The sequence below is a fragment of the Panthera tigris genome, chromosome B4, assembly GCF_018350195.1.
Source record: "Panthera tigris isolate Pti1 chromosome B4, P.tigris_Pti1_mat1.1, whole genome shotgun sequence".
In the NCBI taxonomy this organism is placed as follows: Eukaryota; Metazoa; Chordata; class Mammalia; order Carnivora; family Felidae; genus Panthera; species Panthera tigris.
In genome coordinates this window covers 38,521,039-38,537,813 of record NC_056666.1, presented here as the reverse complement: position 1 = coordinate 38,537,813, position 16,775 = coordinate 38,521,039, and the positions used below count along the sequence as shown (strand labels likewise).

The 16,775-nt window shown below is 41.1% G+C and overlaps 1 long non-coding RNA gene across 1 annotated transcript; it reads left to right on the top strand.

Annotated features, from left to right (window-relative positions):
* The first annotated feature begins 333 nt into the window (after positions 1–333).
* Positions 334–2,127, top strand: LOC122240582. The gene is made up of 3 exons (XR_006220370.1): positions 334–486; positions 1,512–1,707; positions 2,038–2,127. It is a non-coding gene; the product is annotated as an uncharacterized LOC122240582 (long non-coding RNA).
* Positions 2,128–16,775: the final 14,648 nt, after the last annotated feature.

Genomic DNA, 16,775 nt, shown 5'->3' with positions numbered 1-16,775 from the left:
AGGGAGCCACTTGCAAGATACATTTTAAGAGGGGCTGGTGAGGGCTCTTTCCTCCTCCACCTGCAGCACAGAGCTGCCACTGGCCAATACAGTGGCTTTGTAGAAGTTAGAAAAATCATTCTTTCCTTCGAGAAGATGGCAGCTCTGTGCCAGGGTACATGGCTTAGCAGATAGAGGGTAGAATGGGTTTATGGTGTCACCCACCCTGTTAGCTTCAAGTTCCTCGGTGAAAACAGTCTACACATTCCCAGATGAAAGCCTGTTGTCATGGAGTCCAAAGTTCCACCATTTGGATTCCATTCTTTATGACTGGATGAAAGTAGTGTTCCCTCCTTCATCGTGACCAGGGCTGCATCGACACCAGGCTCCTATCAGCCATCACTGCATTACTCTACCAGATGACAAGAATTCGGGGCAACAACATGGGAGGAGCCACCAGGCAGAGGCAGGAACTAGTGGAAGGCCCAAGGAGGAACAGACGGGCTTGTAGGAGGAACTTAGTGGCCCTGGGAGGCTGAAGTTCTGGGGCAGAGGGTGGGAATGGTAGGGTGAGACTGAAGGTCGGTCAGACCAGACCACATTCACCTATGTCCTTGTAATGGTTTTAACGTGGCTTATAGCAACTTTAAAATTACACGTGTAGCTTGCATTATATCTCTATTGGGCAGAAATAGAACTTACTCTCGACATTAATGCAGTGCCTAGCACCTAGCAGGTGCTCATATACAGGACTTGAAATGAGATGAAACTAAATGTACCACAATGACATGTCTAAGAACTGTGGCTGATACCCTTTCCTTCAGCAGTACTTCTTTCTGTAATTTTTGTTCTTTTATTTTTTTCCATTCTATTGAGATATAATTGACATGCATCCCTGGATAAGTTTAAGGTGTACAGTATAATGGTTTGACTTACCTCTATCGTGAATCTTGTTCTCCTTTGCAAAAATTCATACAGATACTTAGCATAAAAAATTAAGACAATGAGCCAAAAGATACCCCTAGATACTTTTTCTGTAAATAAAAAATTCCCCACGTCCCTCTCCCTTATCTCCTTCTCTGGGATATGCCATAATTGCTCAAGTACAGTGAGATAGTTGGTTGTACAAGTAGAAAAGACAATTTATTAACTTTGGATCCTTTTTGTAGATGGTGAAGTTGATTCAGAATTCTAAATTGTTTAGGGGCACCTGGCTGGCTCAGTCAGCGGAACATGACTCTTGATCTCGGGATGGTGGGTTTCAGCTCGGTGTTGGGTGTAGAGACTACTTAAAAATAAAATGTTTTAAAAAAAAATTCTAAATTGTCCAAACTCTAAATCCTTTCTGAGGGCTTACCATGAATTCAAAGTCAATATCTATAGGAAATACAGCACAGAGCAGAGGAAGTAGTTAATGCCTTTTTGTTAAGTGAAATTGAATGAATAAAGCCTTGAGCCTGAATTAAGAATGTGCTGGGAAATAGAGATTTGGAGAAAAATTTTAGGCTTCCCCCCCCCCCCCGAATTACCAGGGATATGAAATCTCGAATAAATTTCATCTGGAGTTCTCAGGAAGCTGGGACGACTAATGGAATCAGGAATAAAGTTGTAACGTGACATGGGACGACCACTTCTCGTTCTCAGCTGTCTTACCCACAGTTCCCGCATGCAGCTTTGGTGTGACTCAGCCCTGTGTCCCGGAGTGAGCCCTCCGTGACAGTGGGCCAGGTGAGAGATGGCGCGTGCAGAAGGAGGTGGCTCCCAAAGAAGCTCCAGGGGCGGAGGTGCAGGCAGGAAGCAGGTGTAGACAGGTGCCAGAGGGGACTGTGGTTTTAGGGGAGTTTTTGTTTGTTTGCTTAATTACTTGTTAGAATGGATTTAGTTTCTCTCCCCAGAAGAGATACGGAATCAAGATGAATTTTAGATGTTTTTAGAACAAAAATGCTACTCAGTTGAATTTCTGTTTTTGCCATAGCCGAGCAACTGAGCTGGAGGAAAAGAAAGCACAAGTATCCCGCACCCAGACTGAAACTGTTTTTTGTTTTTTCCGTGTCACAGAGCCTTCATTCTGTTCCTGAGGAAGAAATAGTATCCTGAAGGAGTCCAGAAAAGTTGGACAATTAAGTAAATATTTTTGCTCAAAAAACATGCCATTTGGTGCCATTTTCCTTGATAAATTATCTTCTCCTTGTCAAAAAGGGACCAAAAAAATGTAACCCTTCTCCTGAGATAGAATCATAATGAACAGAAAGATACAATTGGGCTTTTATAGATGTTAAAGCATTTAAACATACTAGACCTTGAAGTAATTAAGCTTTTTTCCATCATATTTTTAACATTCCTGAAATGGAAAAAAAAAAAAAAAAAAAAAAAAAAACCAACCCAGCGCTCATGCTAACATCTCTTCTCTTTTTAAAAGAATGCTGTGTTGGGGCGTCTGGGTGGCTCAGTCGATTAAGCGTCCGACTTCAGCTCAGGTCACGATCTCGCGGTCCGTGAGTTCGAGCCCCGCGTAGGGCTCTGGGCTGATGGCTCAGAGCCTGGAGCCTGTTTCAGATTCTGTGTCTCCCTCTCTCTGCCCCTCCCCCATTCATGCTCTGTCTCTCTCTGTCTCAAAAATAAATAAACGTTAAAAAAAAAAAAAAGAATGCTGTGAAATTGAGGAAGGAAATGAGACGGTTTGTCCCTAATCGTCTTGCCTTAATAGTTGTAAAGGCCACACTTTTACAAAAGTATATTAGGCTATCTTGACTGGCTTCATGCAGAATTAACTTAATGGCCATGATACAAGACAACCTTCATGGAAAAACTGTGTCCACTGCTTTCCCCCTACTTACACAGTCGCTCAGAGCAGACACTTAGATAAACAACAACTGACCACAGAGGTAGCAATATGGCAGTAAGTCACATGTCTTGTGTGTTCACTCAATCTTGCTTATCATATGATTCATCCATTCATTCATTCAGTTTATATGTATTGAGTGCATTGTGCAGAGAGGAAATAGAAATAGCTTAGCCTGTAGGATCTGGAGCCAGCTTCCCAGTTGAAATGAGTTTTGATCAAGGTCTTAAAGTTAAAGGTGTGGCAGGAGGGCCATGCTGACAGAAGGAACAGAGGTGTAAAGGCACAGGAGCATGAATGTTCAGGGAACAGCAGGAAACCCCATGTCAATGGAGTGTGGGACGCCTGGCAGTGGAAGTGGGGTGGACCTGAATTGCAAAAGATGTTGAAAGGCAGCCTAAGGAGTTTATGTTTCAATTTTTAGGGAGAAACTTGTCTGAAATGGATATCCTGTTAATTTGGCTTTCCTTAATTTTATATTTCCCTGCTCTCTAAGCATAAAGCAATAAACGGCAGGTGTAAAAAGAAAAGCAAACATAATAAGATGTAGCCAAACTCAAATACGAGAAAACAATATCTTTCTGGATCACTGCAGAGCAGTGAGAGTGGATGGAGCCATGGGCTTGTGGGGCTCCAAGTCCAAATCAGACAGCAGCAGGAAGAAGCCTAACTCCTTTGGGGGCAACCAGGACTGAGCCTCTATGCACAAGATGATAGTAGCAGGCTAACTCCCTGGAGACAGGGTCTGACTCTCTCAGAAGATCTGGGGCCAGGGAAGGAAGATCTAAGACCCAACCTCCTAACTAGGAACTGATCCAGGTTCTGCGACGGACTCTGTAATACTCTCATTGTCACTGTGGGGCGGGAGCCCCTCGACATCACTATAAACTGGTGAAGGACCGAGAGTGCAGGGTCCTGGGTGAAAGCATCCACAAAACTTCTCAATTGGGTGCAAGAGAGATCAAAACAAACAAAACAGAAATCCTCTCATGCAAAATGAGTCTGCAAACTTTCCAGAATGTATGTAGAAATGAGACAATCAACAAAATCAATCCGTAACTCCAGTGAAAAAAACAATTTATGAAGCAATTTGACAAGAACTCACGTAAGATGATTAAAGATATTAAAAAGAAATTAGATACATTTACAACGAGCAAAAGTTGTGACAGATAACAGGGAGAAATTGAACTAGATAGATTTAGTATCAATAACCTTTGGTTACATCACAAACCGCCCCAAAACTCAGTGGCTCAAAAATCAAAGCTGTGTTGTATCTTACGGTTTTGTGTTGAGTAGGCAGTTCTGATCTGAACTGGCTTAGCTGGAGCTGCATGGTCCAGGATGGCCTTATTTGCACACTTGGGGCCTCAGCTGGAATCACTGGGACAGCTAGGTGGCCTCTTACTGTGCTTTCTCATCTTTTAGGAAGCCAGTCCTGGCTTCTGCGCACGGAGATAGCATTTTCCTGCAGCCAGAAAAAAGGACAAGCTCCAGTGTACAAGCTCTTCTCAAGCCCTTGTTTGAATTATATTTGCCAATGTCCCCTGGTCAAAGAGAGTCACAGAGCTAATCCCAGATTCAAGGATGGAGAAAGAGAATCCACTTTTTCATGAGGAGAACCTCAAAGTCACATTGCAAAGGGACATGCATGTAGGAATGGGATGAATTTGAGGCCATTTTGCAAATCACCACATGTAGGTATGCAAAAATGATCTGCTGAAAATCTTGGAACCTAAAAATATATTATTGAATGGAATAAGAAACTGAATAGGCAGGATAAATCCTTTGGGCACAGTTTAAGAGATCATTAGTAAATGAGAAGATAGTGCTGACAAATTCACCCAGATTTAGTACAATAAAACAAAGAAATACAAAATTTTAAAGAGAATAGTTAAAGGAATGGAAGATTAAATGAGAGGTTGCAACACACATCTCTAATTTGAGTACCAGCAAAAGGAAAACTTGAAGGAGTGATGGAGAAGCCATTTTTTGAAAGAGAGTAGCTCAGAATTTTCCAGAATTAAAGGAAAGCATGAGAATTCAAATCAAAAGTGCACTTTGGGTATCTAGCAGGATAAAGATACATCTATATCACAGTGAAACTGTGTAACGAATTCAATAAAAGAAAAATCTTTAAAGTTACCAGAGAAGAAAAAATAGATTACTTGTGAAAGATTAACAATTAGACTGAAGTTGTGCCTTCAACTTTCCACCCGTAGCAATAGAAGCCAAGAAATATAGGAATCGTATCTTCAAAGTGCTAAGGGAAATTTATATTCAGCTAACCGAGTCAAAATGCAGTATAAAATTTTAAAAATACAGTATAAAATAGAAACATTTCAGAAATGAAAAGGCTAAAATCTTGCCACCAACTAATCCTCACTAGCAGAACTTATTATAAGTTATAGTTTGACAAGAAAATGGAAAAATAATCGAGTATACAGAAATTAATTAAATATGTCACTAAATATAGTGAATTACTGACAATAAAATTAATACTTTTTATTTATAAAGCAGTGAAAGTAGAGTTCAAGAGAATAATAAAATGGAAGAGGAAGAAGTTTTATAGATGAATTTTATGTATTATCAGAACGAGAATAAAAATATTGAAAAAAGTTTAAAAATATTGAAAAAGTTTAGATTTGTTAATTAAATTTTTTTTTCATGTTTATTTATTTTTGAGAGAGGGAAAGCGATAGAGCACAAGCAGGCGAGGGGCAGAGAGATAGAGGGAGACACAGAATCGGAAGCAGGCTCCAGGCTCTGAGCTGTCAGCACAGAGCCCGACACAGGGTTTGAACTCACAAACCGTGAGATCATGACCTGAGCCAAAGTTGGACGCTCAACTGACTGAGTCACCCAGGCACCCTTGAGATTTGTTATTTTTTTTAAAAAGTATATTATTGTTGACTGTTTAAGGATAAGTATAATATTTTAAAGGATAGAAATGCATACCATAAGCAGAAGAAAAAGTAGTGGTAAAAGCTATCAATCTAAAAGCACATAGAAAAGGAAAAAGCAAATTTAAAAAAGACAAAAGAAGGATAATAATAATTCACACTACTTACAAATGAATTATACATATTTTCTGATCACTGTTTGATTAAGTTAGACACCTATAAGCCAGAGGGGAGGTTTTGTTTTTGTTTTTGTTTTTTTTTAATTATTTATTTTTGAGAGAGAGAGAGACAAAGCGTGAGAGCAGGGGGCGGGGGGCAGAGAGGGAGACCTAGAATCCAAAGCAGGCTCCAGGCTCTGAGCTGTCAGAACAGAGTCTGACGCAGGGGTCAAATCCGCGAAACGGAAGATTATGACTTGAGCTGAAGCTGGCCACTTAACTGACTGAGCCACCCAGGTGCCCAGGTGTTTTGTTCTTTTTTGTTTTTTGTTTTTTTGATTTTTTTGAGTTTATTTAGAGAGAGAGAGAGAGAGAGAGAGAGAGAGAGAGAGAGAGAGAGAGAGAAAGAGAGAACACAAGCAGGGGAGGAGCAGAGAGAAGGAGAGACAGAACCCCAAACAGGCTCTGCACCATCAGCAGAGCCCAATGAGGAGCTTCAACGCACAAACCCTGAGATCATGACCTGAGCTGAGATCAAGAGTCAGATGCTTAGCTGACTGAACTCCCTAGGAATCCCCCCAGGGTTTGTTTTTTTCTTTTTAAGTTAAAAACAAACAAAGGAACAAACATGTTTGGGAGCTTAAAAATGCTCTCCTAAATAGTTTTTGGGTTCAAGAGGAAATCACAGTGGAAAGTCTAAAATATTTTAAACTAAATAAAAATGAAAGGGTCACATATAAACGTAAGATGCAGCTAGAGTGAAATTAAAAGGTATAATTTTGTACATAGAGCTACATAATGGTACATATTCAGTCCCTTCAAACCCATTGCCTAGATCCTTTTGTTTCATAATCATTAAGGGATTTGTATTTAATTTTCATGAATTGTTTTGTGTGATATTCTTTATTCTGATTCTGAACTTTTCATCAGGGCTATGTAAAAAAAAAGGTACAATTAGAACCTACAATTAATTTATAAAAAGAAAGATGAAAATTACATGAATGTACAATCAATTCAACTCAGAAAAAGCCTAGAAACACCAGAAGGAAGGAGATAATAAAGCTAAAAGAGAGATCAATAAATTAGAAAACAAACTGTATCAAAAGATCGATGAGTAAGATTGGATTTTTTGAATAAAAGAAAAATATTTAGCAAGGCTACCCAAGAAAAAAAGGCATAAATAAACAATATTGAGAAGTACAACAGAAAAGAACAAAAAAAGAACATACGCATACCACATTAAGATATGGAGTAAACAAACCATGGGGAGAAAATAGATAAATGTATGCAAATAAACTTGAAAATTCAGATGAAAAGGTTGAAGTTTATTTTTACAATGGGAGAAGGGGAGAATAAATACTGGATGAAGTCAACAACCTTGGCCATATGTTCTAGTCCTAGTTTGTTAAGGTTTAAAAAAAAATCACAAGTCTGTGACAAATTCTTTTTTTTTAATTTTTTAAATGTTTGTTTAATTTTGAAGGAGAGAGAGACAGAGCATGAGCAGGGGAAGAGCAGAAAGAGGGCAAGACACAGAATCCAAAGCAGGATCCAGGCTCTGAGCTGTCAGCACAGAGCCTGACACGGGGCTCGAACTCACAAACCATGAGATCATGACCTGGCTGAAGTCAGACGCTTAATTGACTGAGCTACACAGGTGCCCCATGTCTGTGATAAATTCTATTAAATGCTTTTTCTTCACCTATTGGGAAAAGCTTTTCCACCTTTCCCATGAAGATGGTGGAATGTGAAAGTAGAAACCAGAATCTCTCAGACTGCGATGCGCTCGCTGTGTGCCATTTGAATGGACTACCTCTGGACACCTTGAATGTGAGAAATACATTTCTATCTTGTTTAATCCACTGCTATTTAGACTTGTGTTACTTGCAGCCAAGCCTAATGCAAACTGATACAAAAAGGAATAACTTAGCCAAATGAGGAATATTTATAAAAATGTATCACAAAATCACACATAATGGCAGAGTAACGTGATGGAGTCCCCTGGAGTCATGCCACACTGAGACCTAAGATATAAAACTTCATAAGGATTCCTATCAGAGTCAAGAGGAGCCAGGACTGCTTACTGTAACTGCTCCTTCTCAATACTTTACTGATAGCCTAAGTAATACAATAAGATAAAGAAAATAAGTAATAGACACAAGAATTTAAAAGCAAAAGGAAAACTGTCCCTACTTGCAGATGATATGATAGTATGAGATTTTCTAGACAAACTTTTGGGAATTAATAAAAGTGATCACGAAGGCTGGATATAAGACCAACAAACAAATCAGTAGCCTACCTCATCATCAGTAGCAGATAATAAGAAATATAATTTTTAAAATGTTTTATTCACAAAAATGTAAGACGTGTCTGTGGCAAAAATTAGGAAATAATACTGAAGGAAATGGAAAAAAAAAATGCCTGTTACATTCATCAGGATGCTTTCACATGCTAGTAACAGATACCCAACCAAAAATGTCTTAAATCAGAGAATGTTTATTATTTTGCATAAGAAGTCCAGCATAAGCAGGTCCAGGGTTGTTTAATTCTGCCACTCAAGATGTCATCAAACACTCAAGCTCTTTCCATCTTTATGCTGTGTCCTCTCCAGCAAGGCTTTTATCCTCAGATTTGTCTTCTCAGGGTTGCAGGTTAGATGTCCTAACTCTAGTCTGTGTGCAAAGTCTTCCTCACATAGCCCTGTTCTGAAGGACGTAGAAGTATCTCTTCACACATCCATTATTATCAAACCTTTCTCATAAATCTTCACCTTATGCCCCACTGCCCAGGAGGACGTCCTGAGGTCATGCCTGCCAGTAAGGGAGCTGGGAGAGCATCTCCTGTCTGCAGCCTCTATCATGGGGCTTGTTGTTCTACCAACAAGAAAGGCATGGGGTACGGCATGTCGCTAATGAGTAGGTGACCAGCATACCCTGCCACACCTGGATAAATGGATGGAAGGACTCAATATCATTAGCTTGTCAGCTTTTCCCCCCAATTTAAATCCATGATTTCAGTGCAGTGACAACCAAAATTAAAATGAGGGTTTTTTTTTCAAGGACCTTGAAAAACTCATACTAAAATTAATATGGAAGAACAAAGGGCCAAGAATAGCTAAGACAATTTTGGAGGGAAAAACATTAGAGGCGCTTGTCCTGTCAAAACATCCTATCAAGTCACAATAATTAAGCTGGAATTGCTTTGGGGTTCCTGGGTGTCTCAGTGGGTTAAGAGTCCGACTCTTGATTTCAGCTCAGGTCATGGTCTCACAGTTGTGGGATCGAGCCCTGCATCAGGCTCAATGAGGAGCATGGAGCCTGCTTGGGATTCTCTCTCTCTCTTTCCTCTCTCTCTATCCCTCTCCCACTCATACTCTGACTGTCTCAAAAATAAATACACTTTAAAACATTAATTTAAAAAAAGATGGAATTGCTTCGACATAGAAACCTAGACCAATAGAAGATAGCCCAAACATAAGCCTGACTGTATTTAAAAATCTGATACGTGAAAGAGGTGGCATTATTTCATCAGTGTTTCTCAAACAGCAGCATTAAAACCTTATTGGTCCCTTTGATAAAAATTAAAATCCCATGCACTCATCTGCACTCTCAAAATAATATGCTCTCCCAAAAGGATTGAGGGCTATAGTATTGCCTATATATCACTACCAAGCAGGAAATGTATTTATGAGCCAAGAGCTTTAATTTTTCTTTTCAAATAATGTCTGATGCTTTGAACCATGCTTCATTTCCTGCTAAGATTCCAAAATGTCCCCTCCCAACTGAGTTAGGAGTCACTGTGGGAGACAACGGGAAACTAGAGATATCTAAACAGGGGGCTGACATGGTTGGATCTGCATTCTAGAGACATCGTTGAGTAACAGGAGGATGGCATGGAAAAAGAAAAATAACATATAATCTTACCCGAATGGGTTTTTAAAATCTAGCAGCCTAGCTATGAAATACACACGGTGTAAAGGACAAAAGACCCTCCTATGGGAGCCCATAAAAGACCGCCCAGGGACTCACACCAGAGGAGTGACATCTTATCGTGGAAAGTACCAGGGAACAGGAGCTGGAGGATTGGGCTGTGTCACTTGAGCACTTTAGGCCTCAATTTTCTCGTTTTTAAATGTGGGAGAATGATAACACCTACTTCGCAAAGCTGTTACAAGAATGAAATTACAAGGTGTATATGAAAAACACATTGTTGACTGTAAACTGCTATCTAGATGAGAACCAATACAGAGCACAAAGATGTATATTGTATCTCTGAGCTACAGTGCTCACCCTGGCAGTAAAATTAATGACATCGACTTCTGTCCTCCTTACCTGCCATAAATTCTTCATGCAAGCAAGGTCACCGAAGGGCAGTTTTGTTACTTAGAAAGCAACACCAAACCTTCCAGTTGGAAGAAATCTTTGAGGTTATTATTTCTGCCTCCCACGCCATGGAGGAATCCGGTCCACAAATTCCTGCCCCGGGTGGCCATCCTGCCTCAGCTTGAGCATTTCCCATGGTGGCCATTGGTAGGCAGCAGGAATCGTGATAGATGGAGCTGTGATCAGACTCCCCCCAACCTGTTTCCACTCTCTTCATTCAACCTCTGGAGCAACACAGCACTAATTCTCTCTCTCTCCCCTGTGACAGCTCTTCAAGGATTTGAAGACAACTTTCAGGGTTCTCTCAGTCTGCCCTTCCCTGGGACAAACATTCTCATTTTCTAACTGCCCCTCTCACGACAAGGTTTCCAAGAGCCTTCTCTTAATTTGCTGCCCACCCTGAGTTGCTCACTGCTTTGTCGGTATCCCCTTTAAAATCTGGTGTCATCTCCCTGCCACACCTCTAAAAAGAAACAGCTTAAATGAGTCAATGTAAACAATGTAAACAACCTAAATGAGTCAATGTAAACAGATTAAGGCATATCCATATGATAATAGAATGTGTAACTATTAAAGCTGTGTTTTTAAAAGATATATAATGAGTTGGGGAGATAATTCAGGATACGACGTTACTTTTTAAAACCATATAAAACTACATAAGCCACAGTTTTATTTATTTTGGGAGAGAGAGGGAGACGTGGGGGCCGGGGGGGGGGAGGGACAATGCAATCCTGGGGGAAGGGGCAGAGGGAAAGAGAATCCCAAGCAGGCTCCATGCTGTCAGCTCAGAAGCTGACGTGGGGCTCGAACTCACAAACCATGAGATCATGACTTGAGCCGAAATCAACAGTAGGACACTTAACCACCTGAGCCACCCTGGTACCCGTACGTTTTCCCCTTTTTAAAACTTTCTCCCCTTTGCCTCCTCCTTACACTAAAAAAGATCTGAAGGATGCATACCAAAATGAAATCAGTAGTGATCCTCAACTAATGAGAGAACTAGATTGCTTTCATGTTCTTTTTTTACCTCTCTACATTTCTAAGTTTCTAATGATTATATTTTGATTTTATAACTAAAAAAAAAAAAAATGACAAAGGCCCACAAAGCTTAATATGAAGGAGAAACCCAGTGCCTAGGGCAAACCCTGAGACCCTGAGGGAAGTGGCCCAATGGCATGCTCATGACTGGTGGGGGGCAGGGGAGCGCCCTATGCTTCCCTCTCTGTTGCCTGATGAACATTAGTCTTTTGTAGCCATGTCAGAACTTTTGGCTTATGTTGAGCTTTTTGAGCTCAAGTCCTCAAGACTTCTTTACATTAACTATTGTCAACAGTTTTAATAACTGAGTTGTTGTTTTCTTTAAATCAAAATGAAAAACTTTCATTCCTCTCCCCCCCCCCCATTAAATTCCACTGTGTTTGTTTTGGCTCCTTGTTCAGGCAGACCATATCCTGTTTCTGTCATGCAGCATATTATTTATATTTCATTTTGTGTCAGCCCATATTTACATGTTGGCATATAGTGCATGTCACTGAAAGATTTTCAACGGAACCGGTCCCAAACAGGGACCAGAGGCATCTTGTTGTATCTACCTCTCCTTGGGTGACTTCGCTCAATCGTGCAATGCTTTCTGGATGCCGTGGTTTGCCTGGTTGTACCTTCACTCAACTGGAAAGCATCTGGTCCTTATCTATTCATCTTACCATGAGAAACTTTGTCAAAAGCCCTGCTGAAAGATTCGCTCCCTCTGGAATAATCCGGTGAGTTTTGGTAACCTTTCAAAAAAAATGTAAAAAATATGAAATGATGTCAGTATGATGTGGTTTATTCTGCATGAATTTGTACTGGCTTCTTGAGAATACCACTTCCTTTTTGATATGATTATAATCTCACTCTTTAATAACCCAGGTTAGGGTTTGCTGGGATCAAAATTAAACTGAACAGTGCAAACTTTCCCAAACCTACGTAGTCTCCCTTTTCACAACTAGGACAGCTGCCCATCACTATTTCTTTGGCATCCCTCCAGAGATTCCTGAAAGATTACTGACAATGGTTCTGTGATTAAATCTACAAGCTGTTTCAGTCCCCAGGCATGTAATTTGTCAGGGCCTGGAGACCTGAGCTTATTTAGAGAGGCCAGGTATTTATTTTCTAAGGAGCTTCGCACCTAGGGCTGCAATTTCCTCTTCACCATGTTTATACTCTTTCCAGCTTAAAGATCCTTCTTGGAGATAGGATGGAAGCTAAGTAGGAGTTGAGTAACTCTGCTTTGTATCTCTCACCTGCTAGCATTACATCCTCTGCCCTAAGCACTGGACCTGTCCTTCCCTAGTCTTCCTGAGCAGAACATATTTGCATAAAGCCCTTTCTGCTGTTCCTGAGCACTTTTTGCAAGTCTCAGCTCCTTCTGAGCCCCTGACTTGCTAACGTGGTGGCTACAAGCAAGTGACACTCTGCTTTTCTGCTCTGATTCTGTGCCCCTCCCTCCCACTTTTGTAAAGGCTTTTTGAAAACCTAAGGAGTGCTGTGGAGTTTTCTCTTCTGGCTGTGCCGGGGTCCCCTTTGCGGCTGGACATCGTGTTTTCTGAATTTGATTTAATTTGGGGAAGAATGTTTCTTTAATACATCCTCTGTCCTCCTGTCCTTTAAAAATAAAACACAATAAAATAAAGCGAAACAGAGTAACAACCAAAAAGTTCCTCTTCAGGTTTGCTTCCTATCACAGATGCAAATGAGGTCTGGTAAACAACTGGTGTACTTTTAGGCTCATCATGTTCAATTTGCCTAGAAAAATGTATGACAAATGATAAAAAATGTTGCTTAACTTGCTTCAAATAAGAATGTGGAGGAGCTGTTCTTTCCAGTTTATTGTGCAATGCGAAAGAGGGGAGAGGGCAGAGAATAAGAAAGAAGGGAAATTAACATTGAGTGCCAACAACACTATTTCATTTAATTTGTATATCACTCCTGTAAGCACTGTCCTGAATTTGGAGATGGAAAACATGAAGCTTGGTTTAAGTAACTTGAAATAACATTGTCTGTGATCTAATAGATCGAGCCAAGAGTCTAATTCAATCTGTATGACCCTACTGCTTATTCTCTTTTTCCTGCCTGATAGGTTGTAGGGAAAGCAGCTCACAGGACCAATATAGCCCAGAGATGTGTTTTGTGAACCATATGGCATTTAAAAAAAAATTGAATATATTGTCAACATTTACAATTTAGGAGATTTTTCCATCATCAAATTCCAGATTTCCAGCTTCTTTTGAAAATTTGTGGACCCACATTTTTCCCCTGGCAACCACTGGCCAAGTTGAAGAGAGGTGATCCCTTTAGGGAGATCATGCCCTCCCCAGGTCTTCATGATCTGTACTTCTTTCCTCATTTACATTCTCTACTTGGTCCTGCTAGGTATTTGGGTTTGCAAAGCCCAGGGCCATGCTGTGGCTCCATTGTTTTTCCTGGCTTCAGAGAGAAAGCCTTCTGCCACATGGAAAAGGAGGGAGCAAAGGTTATGAAAATCACAGATATGTCTCTTACACTCAATTCAGCCTTGTTATTCTCCTGGAAGAGGGGCTCCCAGAAACTCCAGGGGTTCCAAAAAGAATGTATTTATGTTACTCAGCTTGTCCAAGCTCCTCCATTCCCAATAATGTACTCACTTTCTGTGCTGTGGTTTTTTAACCACAAAGTCTGACAAGAATATAATTTAAGACGTTAGAACCTCTAAGAATGGGGGCAAAAGTTTGTTCCTATGACTGCTTAAACAGGGTTCTCAAGCATAATCAAAGCTTATGTTCTCAATGAGTTTCTGGCTAAGCCTGCCATCATAGATGGGCACTACTAACAGAACATTAAAAATATTTAGAGGCTGGAATGACCAGGCAGTGGAGGTAATCTAGGCTGAGAATCAGGAAACCTGTTTAATAGTCTTGGTTCTGTTACTAAAGGACACCAGGGCATAGGATATTATAGTAATACAGACTTGAGAAAATAAGTTCTAAACTAGGGCTGGTAGCTAAAATGGAGAATATAAGAGGAAATCTGAAAATCATTTAAAAAAAATTATTTTAGAGGGAGAGAGACAGCAAGCATGGGAGAGGAGAAGGAGCGGCAGGGGTGGGGGTGGGGGGAGAGAGAAACTTAAGCAGGCTCCATGCCCAGCACAGGACTTGATCCCATGACCCTGGGATCATGACCTGAGCTGAAATCAAGAGTCAGACACTCAATTGACTAGCCACTGAGGCACCCCTGAAAATCATCTTCAAGGGAGAAATCCATTCACTCATTCAGGTACTTGACACGTATTTACTATGTGTCCACATTTTAGTCAATGAGGGTTCAGAAGTCAACAAGACAGACAAAAATCCCTGCCATCACGGAGCTTACATTTTAAAAGGGAAAGGTAGGCTATTAAAAGAAAAAGAAAAACAAGTAAATATACATAATGACAGTTGGTGATAAGGCTGTGGAAAAATCCAAGCAGGGTAAGGGAGTTAGGGAGCTTTGAGACTGGGAAGAGGGCTATTTAAATAGAGTAAGTGGGACATCTTCAGCTGGAGATGAAATTGGAATACAAACCTGAAGAAGTAAGGAAGCAAGTCATATAGATATTTGGAGAAGAGTATTGGGGTAGAGGAAAGAGCAAGGGCAGATCCAGAGGTGGGACCACACCCAGCATGTTTGAGGTGGAGCAGAGGCCAGCATAGGTAGAGTGGAGAAGGCAAGGGGGAGAGAATTTAGAAATGGGGCACAACAGGCAACAGGGCTTCAGACCATGGAGGGACTCGCAGACCACTGTAGACACTTTGATCTTTGTTCAGGTCATCGTGGGAGGCAGGGAAGTGACAAACTCAGGCTACACGGAATTGCTCTGAGAGCTCTGTTGAGAATAGCATGTAGGCAGCCAGGCACAAGCAGGGAGTTAGGAGGCCATTACATGGTGACTGGACTAAGGAAGTACCTTGGAAGTGGTGGGTTGCAGTTGTATTATGCACATTACGCTGAAGGTAAAGAGAACAGGATTTGCAGAAGAATCACCACAGAATATGAGAGAAGAGAGAGGGAGCAGGGGGTGGGGGGAGGAAGGAGATTGGATTCTAAGATTTTAAGCCCCACCAACCAGAAGAATGCCATTGACTAAGATGGAGAAGGTTGTGAGAAGACCAAGTTTTGGCATCAAGACCAGAATTCAGTTTTGGATGCCTTCAGATGCCTCTTATACATCCAAATAGAGATTGTGAATGGGCAATTGGATACATGTACATGCAATTCCAAATGCAGGCATCATAGGCATATTGATAATATTTAAAACCATGGACTGGATGAGGTCACTCAGGGAGAGAGAGTAATTAGAAAGAAGTCTAGGGACTGGGTCCTGGACATTCAAACAGTAAGAAGTGGGGAATAAGGTGGAATCAACAAAGGAGCCTGGAAAGCTGTATCCAGGAAGGAAGAAGGAAAATCCGAACAGGGTGGCTTCCCAGAAGCCAAGTGAAGAGAGTGTATTAAAGAAGGATGGAGTGATCAACTTGGCCAAATGCTGCCAAGGGGTCAGGCACAGTGATTATTTGGGATGACCGCAGACTGCAATGGTGAGGCAATTATTGGTGATTTTCATAGGAACGGTCTTGGCAGTGATGGCATGCGTGGGAAGGCATGGGAGGGTAGGGTGCTGTGAAATCCTAATGAGACCGAGTTCAACAGAGAATATGGGAGAAGAAAGATTGGAGACTATGAGTATAAACAACTACTGAAAGGAGTTTTGCTGTGTAAAGAAGAGAAACGGGATGGCAGCTGGAGGAGGAAGTGGGGTTAAGGAGGTTTCCTGTGTGTGTGTGTGCGTGTGTGTGTGTGTGTGTGTGTGTGTGTGTTTAAGATAGAGCCATGTCTGAATGCTCATGGGACAGATCCAGTAGAGAGCAGAGAAGTGATTCTCCAGAACAGAGAGGAGAATTGCTAGGAAAATGAGTAAATTTGCAGGATGGGATCTGGTGTGTGCATGGAGAAAGTGGCCTTTGCAAGGACCAGGGCCAGCTCATCCATAGCAGTGGTATAAAGGTGAGATACAGGGGTGTCTGGGTGACTTAGTTAAGCATCTGACTCTTGATTTTGGCTCAGGTCATGATCTCAGGGATGTGAGATCAAGCCCCACATCAGGTTCCATGCTGACAGCACAGAGCCTGCTTGGGATTCTCTCTCTCTCTCTCTCTCTCTCTCTCTCTCTCTCTCTCTCTGCCCCTCCCTCCCTCACACGCACAAGTGCTCTCTCTCTCTCTGTGTCTCAAAAATAAGTAAGATAAAAATTTTAAAAGAGAAAAATAAAGTTGTAATACAGATATGTTGGTACATGGGGTGACCAAAACGTGTAGCTATAGCTGGTCTCGCCACCAAGTTGAAAATGTGTAAGACAGGGAGAAGTTAGAAAACCAGACTGAAATACCCATGAAGAGGTTGGTAAGGGATAGATGTGTTTAACTCCACTAACTGAATCTGAGAAGACACCAAGTGGAGG